We start from the raw sequence: 7,475 nt of genomic DNA, 5'->3' as shown, positions 1-7,475 counted from the left end.
GGCTGTCTTAAATGTTCAGGACTATTGTCAGCCAGTCTTTACCCTCAGTGACACTTTCCAAGGAGTAATTCGTACTGCTTGTCACCCCTGCACTTGTCTCACCTTGTTTCCCACACCCTCCTGGGGCTCGAGTTCAATCCCTGAGATGCTCTAAGTGGACACTCACACGGTCCACAAACAAGCATCATCCGTTGTGTGTTCATAACCCACCGGTGCAGCACTTTCCAGGGTCAGCCAGAGAGCTGTGGTGCGGATGCCAGTCACCTGGGACCTGCCAGGGCCTGAAGTCCTCGAGGACACCTCCACAACTCCTCTCAGTCACAGAAGATTCCAGAGAGTGGGGGTGGGGGGGTTGACACTATGGCGCTGTGCATGGAGAAGATGGTGGCTTTGCCTGTTCCACCCTGGGAGGCAGAGCATTGACCCCTCCCCAGATAGGAAGACACAGGCCACAGCCGGCAGACACTCTGCACCGCACTTAGCACTGCCCAGGTAGCCAGGCTTGCTGATTCCTCACCCTACCCTCCAGCTCACTCCCAATCATCTGCCGAAGCCAGTGGTGCTGGGGTGGAAGATACAGGCCACAGTGCAGCTGGTGTGCCCACCAAGGCACAGGGGTAGGCCTTATTTTAGGGGAAGCCTCTGTCAGAGAAACAAAAGTGTCCCCTAAGGCTCCCCCTGACATTGTCATCCCAGGTCCTCACCAATCAACCTCACAAGCCTGATTCAGACGTGTGGGCCATGAGCCAGGGCAGCAGTCAGGTGTCCCAAGCCACTGAGACAGACCCGGAGGTATAGGACGCCAAGTCATCCTCAAGGCCCCCAGAGTGGCGCCTCTGATAAACCCAGATCAAGTCTCAGGGATTTAGCTAATGCCCTTAATCTCTGGAGCCAAGCCAGTGTGATTGGAGCAGACTGAGACACACAGACTCCTGGACAGACAGGAGGCCCCTGGCTCCACCCTTTCCCTGTCCTCCCTCACTGTGTCACCTTGAAGGTCACCCTCTGACCTTTAGTTTCCTTGTCTGAACCAGGAGATGTTAGCTTTCTCCACTTCCTGGTGCAGAGAACTGAAGCCCTGGGTGTGGTATGAAAGGTCACCAGCAGCTGAGATGGTGAATGGGCTGCTTGGCAGGACTTGGGAGGTAGAGGCAGGAGGATTGAGAAGTTCAAGGTCATCCTCAGCTACGCAGTCAGCTCAAGGTCAGCCTGGGCTGTATGAGACCCTGTCCAAAGATAGTGAGGGAGCTGCCTTGAGCACAGTGAGGAGATGCCATGCCTTTGTTCCTCCAAAGTGAAGTCTGCCTCAGAGCCTGCACACACCGATGACAGCAGGAAGTCCCCTCCCTCCCACTCCTCCCGTCTCGGTCCCCTCCATACCAGCTTTGGATAGAGACCCTGAGACTACTAGTGGTTACCTGTCCATCATTCTAAGATCAACCGTGGATGGTCATCCACTCCTTTCTCAACACTCAAGGCCCCAGGACTTGCAGAAAACTCAAAACTCCACGCTCCTCCAGGGACTATGGTCACATGAAACAGCTTCTGCTCCCAGCAGCCTATAGAATCTTCTGGACTGTCCACCCTGACACCCCAGCCCTGGGCAGTCTGGGGTTGGGGTCTCAGAGTCTCTGGTAAATGTGTGTGTGCCCAGGTGGTCAGGCTGCTTGGGAGGATAGGGGTCTGTAGATTTTCTTCCCTGGTTCTGAGATAGCCGCCTCTGCTTTTGGAGGAATTCTGAGCTGGAGGCTGGATAAGTGTACCACTTATTTCTTCTTTTTATCATCTGAATTACCAGGAGGGGCTCTCTCATTTTCTAAATGAAACTCAGAGAAGTCAAAACACCAGTGCTACAACCAGTCTGTATGGAGAGCCAGTAGGGTACCTAGTGAGTTTAATGGCAGAGATGAGACCGGTTCAGGGAACTGCCTAGCCTGGGGAGATCAATCCTGCTCTAGGTTCTGCATGTGTACCCTTAGTTAGGTCCCCTTTCCTCTGTAAGCCTCTGCTGTCCCCTGTAGAATAAAGGAGAGTCAGGCCACCCTCAGATGTCCACAACAGGACAACAATATCCCCACTAGATACCACAGGCTAACAAATAAAAAGCCTAGCCCAGGAACCAGTTACCTCTCTGGGAAGCCATTGCCATCAAGGTCCCATAGCTACCCCTAACATTACAGAGTATAGTCAGTACTCTAAGTTACCTTCCAAAACTTGATGTAGGGTCCCGTTGCTGCAGACACCACATACTTGAGTCATCACAACTCAGAGAAATCAAACTGGTCCTCACCCGGAAGTGTCAGGCCCACTGGCTAGCTTTCACAGGAACGGAGGCGGCTGTACGCACTACCAGAGCTGAAAAGCAGTCACCCCGCCTGCCCGTGTGTGAACCTGTGGTAAAGACTGGCCTGACAAGACATGCCCGCTATTACAACCATGGCGTCAATGTCGTGAGAGTAACCAACCACTCTCTGGTTGGATTTAAGGTCAAAACCCATATGGAGTCAAGAATCTGCAGCCGGACAAGACACAAGCCTGGGGAGAAGCTACTGATATGATTCTGCTAAATGGACCCAGCAGTAAGCCAGCGACTTCTTATACACGTCTCTTGGCTCTCGTTAGGGAAACTTCTTTTTGCAGTGGATGGTGACTTTTTGCAGTGACAGGCCCATAACTAATCAGCACTCAGGAAATAAAACAATGCCACAGAGTGCTTGGGCCTCAGTGGGATGTCTGTGGCACACGACTGCTTCCACAAGGAGACGGTTGGTTTGTTGGTTTGGTTTTTTTTTTTTTTCTTTGCAGGAAAGAAAGGTTAAAAAAATCAATAAAAAGTTGGGTTTTTTTTTTTTCAAAAAAAAAAATATGAAGGAGCCAACTGACACTGGAAGAACTGGCAGCTAAGACAGGCATGACAGCATGCCCCGCAACCCCAGCAACTCAGGAGCTGAAGGAGGAGAACGGCAGGTTCAGTGCTCAGCTAGGTTCCGGAGGGAGAGCCTGACTTATTAACAAAATGTAAACATGACAAAACAGAGACTAGTTTATTAAAATAAACTTCAAGGTCAGACTTTTCTTCACGTATAGAAGCAATGGAAGCCTCCTTGACTCTCTTTTTCCCATAATTCCACTGAAGACTAAGTGTCCCACACCTCAGTACCAGTGGGTCACCCCAGAGGGCCTGTTTGACTTCTCGGCATCCCTCGGCCTCTGAATCCAGAGTGCGCTGTGGGGTGAATTACAGGAGCCCTCGGAGCTTGTCTCCTAATTCATAAAAATGATCTGTTGGGAATGTTAGCTCAGTGTAGAAAGCTCAAGTCCCTGATGAGAAGAGCCACCAGGTGGCGCTAGAGGCCAGCAACTCTGAGGCTGACAGGCCACAGGCTTACAACCACAAATAATAATATGGAAACTCAGGGCTGGTGAGATGGCTCAGCAAGGAAGAGACTGCTCTTCCAAAGGTCCTGAGTTCAAATCCCAACAACCACATAGTGGCTCAAGACCACCCGTAATGAGATCTGACGCCCTCTTCTGGTGCGTCTGAAGACAGATACAGTGTACTTATTTAAAATAATAAATAAATCTTTGGACTGGAGCGAGCGGGGCTGACCAGAGTGAGCAGAGGTCCTAAAAAGTCAATTCCCAACAACTAGATGAAAGCTCACAACTATCTGTACAGCTACAGTGTATACTCATACATAAATCTTTTAAATATATACATATATATACACATATATATGTATGTATGGAAACTCCAGGCAGGCCCTGGGGGAAGGGGGAGGGAATGTAGCTGCCTGTCTTGCCTGGCAGACAGCGTTCTAACATTGAAAAGGTCCAGGTGGTTTGGCTGAGCCAGGAGGCATAGAACCATCAATAGACACCAGAGAGCTATTAGCAAGCAACCCTGAGAGCTGTGTGCTCCCAGGTCTGTTGTCCTCAGGAGCCCAGCTCTGATACCTGCCTCATCTCCCTGGTCTGAAAGGATATGGCTCCCTCATCTGGCCATGTGGAGGAGTGTAACACCCTTGACTGGCTGAGCACAGAGCTATCTCAGTTTTGGCCTGATGCAACTGTGCCCTAACGTCACATGCTTGTTATCTGTTAGATTGCCATCACATCAGCCCGTAACTGTTGGGCTTTTGTCTCTCCACAATCCCACCCCTCCCACCCTCGCATTCTGCCCCAGAGAGGCAAAACAAAGACTATAAGTTTTGCTTTTTTTTTTATCAGTTGTTTTAAGGTTTGGGGGCTCAGTGGTAAAGAACACTGTTTGCTTCTCCAGGAGACCCCAGATTCCCAGCACCCACATGGCTACTAACAACTATCCGACTCCAGTTCCAGAGGACCCAGCGCCCTCTTCTGGCCTCTTCAGGCACTGCAGAGACACATGGTGTGGAAACATACATGCAAGCAAATCGTCCATACACATAAAATTGTGAAGAAAAAAATTTTTTTCCAGACAAGGTTTCTCTGTGAAGTGGTCCTGGATGTCCTGGAACTCTGTTGACCAGGCTGGCCTCAGAGATCTTTCTTTGCCTCCTGTGTACTGTAACTAAAGACAGGCACTAAAGACTAGCAAAGGTTTTTTTTTATTTGTTTTTTGTTTGTTTTTTTTTTAAATAGACTCTGCAGTCAGTCTTCTTCCTGAGTTCAAATCCCAGCCTTACCTTGAACCACCTATGTGACTCTTGGGCAAAAGCCTCAGCCTCTCTGTCCCTTGGCCTCGTCACCTGGTAGATTGGGATAAATCAGACCCAATGTCTAAGAATTGTTGCACAGTAAGCACTCAGTGTCTGTCATTATTGTCACCACAGCTAAGACCGTCACTTATTCCTACCTGTGTGAGAGGAGGGTAGGAAGGGGCTTAGTTTCCCCTGGGCCCTATGGCTCAGAGCCACACCTTGACCCGGCCCAGGAGAAACCTACCCTGGAAAAGTGATCCCAGACTCCTAACCCAGGCCAGGCTTGAGTGACAGCAAAGACAGAGGCTAGCATCTCCACATAGGAGCCAGAAGGAGCCAAGATCCAGAGGGTCTGGTCAGAGCCATCCACCCCTGAGTTTAGCCATGCCTACCCTTCAGTATCTATGCCAGGGACTGATGGGCACTGGGGCTCAAGGAGCAGTGGTCATGAGCCTCTGCGATACCCAGAAGAGACCTGATCTAGACCACCCAAAGGTGGTCTTATTCACTCCTGGGATGGTTGGTCCTAAAAGTCAAAGGTGGTCTTATTCACCTCCTGGGATGGTTGGTCCTAAAAGTCAACTTGCCACAATTTAGAATCTCCTCATTAGGGAGCCTCAATGGAGACACTTTCTACAACCTATGGGGAATTGTTTTTATCATGCCCTGAATATGGGTGGCACCTTCTCTTAGCACGTTCTATTGCTGTGTAGAGACACCATGACTAAAGCAACTCTTATATGAGAAAACATTTAATTGAACTGGGGACTTGATTACAGCTTTAGAAGGTTAGTCCATGATCATCATGGTGGAGGGAAGCAGAAAGTGTGTGGCACTGGAGCTGAGAACTTTATCTCCTGATCTGCAGGCAGCAAGCAGAGATCGAGAGACAGACTGGCCTGGCCAAGGCTTTGAAACCTCAAAGCCCACCCCTGGTGACACACTTTCTCCAAAACGGCCACACCTCCTAATCCTTCCCAAAGAGTTCCACTAACTAGGGGCCAAACATTCAAACACAAGAGAATGGCCTTTAGAGGCCATCTCATTCAAACCACCACAAAAGGGAAAGGGAAGACTCTTCACTTTGCTTGCTTGGCCTTTCTTCTTGCTAAGGAGTTAATTCACCCCACTGCTCCACTGCCAACTCCTCTGCTGATATTAGAAGCAGTTTTTCTGGTCAGCTTCCAATATGGGCTGAGGACCAGTGGCTCTTCAAGAATACTCCAGACCTTTGGTGACAGAATAGGACCTGCTGAGACACTTAACCTCATCTGCTGAGCAACCACTGGACTCTTGGCCTTTCAGGCTTGAGACTGTTGACTATTCTATTGCATAAGCTGATTTAATAACTGTGTGTGTGTGTGTGTGTGTGTGTGTGTGTGTGTGTGTGTGTGTGCGCACGCTGGTTGGTTGGTTCTGTTCCTCTAGAAAACTCTAGTTCAGCAAAACCAGAAGTGGGATGTTAGTTCACCTCTTCTTGGTTCACATAAGTCTGGTTATTGGTCTGGTGGCAATGATGGGTGGGGCCTGAGGGAAGCAGGCATTCACTTGTCTGGAGTCACTGCCCGCTCTGCAGACACGGAGGATAATTCCCTCAGGCGAGTGCAGAGAGCTGCAACACTGCAGGAGGTAGGAATTGGGGAGGGGTGAAATGCATTTTCTGTGAAGGGGGTGGGGAGATTATTTCTTTCAGCAGGGTGAGCACATCAGACCACCTCCAACCTCCTCAGAGTCTTCCCACACATTCCCAGTCCCAGATTATAGGATCCCATTCTTTTTAAATCAGTTTAACTGCAGACATCCTTTAATGCTGGTAATTAATTTGCATTGTGAGTCAGCCAAAAACGTCTGCTGTCTAATGAGGGTTCGGGTTTGGTTTTCTGAAACTTGAGATCTTTAACTGCTACAAAGACCACTCTCTTCCAGGGCACACTTAGAAACATTTGGATTACTTACGGCCATTCAGAGCTGGTCAGCTTTATCACTGAACTCACTTCTTTTTACTTACTTTGTCCAGAGGTGGGAAAGGGAGCAAGGCAATGACCTGGTGGCAAGTTGACTACACTGGACCACTTCTGTCATGGAAAGGGCAGCATTTTGTCCTTTCTGGAAGAGATTCCTATTCTAGTTATGGATTTGCTTTTCCTACACATAATGCTTCCACCATGAGGCACGATAAACATACCATTGAAGTGGAGGCTAAGACTTCCTGGACACTTTGGGCTCATAGTGCCCTCAAGTCAATGGTGTTAGGCAGTGTCATTGATCCAGACTAACAGAGTGGACTTGGACTACTTCTCCACACTGGAAGGATCTAAGAACTACAATTAAGGATCACTGAAAAGCTAGAACAACCCAACTCATGAAGGATGATAGATAGCCTAGAGCCTTTAAGGAATGAAGATTTGAGAAAACTCTCCGACTAAAAAGCCCAGACCTACTGAGCTGCTTACTGAGAGTAGAGTAAATATGGCTAGTCACATGACTAGTTACAACAATGAGGATTGACATGAATGTTTCCATCCTATCTGTAGAGAATACGTTTATGCATATATTAAGTAGATGGTTGTGTTTTCTTCTGCTTATTAGCTGATGTTAATCGAGACATTAGTGATTGTGTTGTAAGATTATATAATCATACTTAACTTGTGGGACACTAAAAGACTAAGCACTTCTCAAGGGATTGAAAAGCCAAGCTCGCTGGCTCCTGAACGTTATCTTCTAAGCTACGGTTGCTGGTCACCAGAGCAGCAGTGTTTGGTCTTTCCCCTGCTGGAATTTTTTTTTTTTTTT

This window comes from Mastomys coucha, unplaced genomic scaffold (genome assembly GCF_008632895.1).
Source record: "Mastomys coucha isolate ucsf_1 unplaced genomic scaffold, UCSF_Mcou_1 pScaffold15, whole genome shotgun sequence".
In the NCBI taxonomy this organism is placed as follows: Eukaryota; Metazoa; Chordata; class Mammalia; order Rodentia; family Muridae; genus Mastomys; species Mastomys coucha.
The sequence above is the reverse complement of the archived record's forward strand: the minus strand, read 5'-3'. Positions refer to the sequence as shown.